This window comes from Macrobrachium rosenbergii, unplaced genomic scaffold (genome assembly GCF_040412425.1).
Source record: "Macrobrachium rosenbergii isolate ZJJX-2024 unplaced genomic scaffold, ASM4041242v1 13903, whole genome shotgun sequence".
Taxonomy (NCBI): domain Eukaryota; kingdom Metazoa; phylum Arthropoda; class Malacostraca; order Decapoda; family Palaemonidae; genus Macrobrachium; species Macrobrachium rosenbergii.
In genome coordinates, this window is record NW_027100723.1 from 129952 (window position 1) to 130531 (window position 580).

Genomic DNA, 580 nt, shown 5'->3' on the forward strand with positions numbered 1-580 from the left:
TCTGTGTGCTATTTGAAATGTGTCTGTGTCACTTGCTGTTTGAGATGTGTCTGTGTCATTTGCTATTTGAGATGTGTCTGTGTTTCTGTTTGAGAGATGTGTCATTTGTATTTGCTGCTATTTGAGATGTGTCTGTGTCACTTGCTGTTTTGAGATGAGATGTGTTGTGTCACTTGCTATTTGAGATGTGTCTGTCATTGCTATTTGAGATGTGTCTGTGTCACTTGCTGTTTGAGATGTGTCTGTGTCATTTCATTTGCTATTTGAAATGTGTCTGTGTTTGCTGTGTCATTTGCTATTTGATGTTGTCACCTGTTTGAGATGTGTCTGTGTCTATTTGAGATGTGTCTGTCACTTGCTATTTGAGATGCCTGTGTCATTTGCTATTTGAGATGTGTCTGTGTCACTTGCTGTTTGAGATGTGTCACTTGCTATTTGTGTCTGTGTCATTTGCTGTTTGTCTGTGTCACTTTTTGAGATGTGTCTGTGTCACTTGCTATTTGAGATGTGTCTGTGTCACTTGCTGTTTGAGATGTGTCTGTGTCATTTGCTATTTGAAATGTGTCTGTGTCATTTGCTG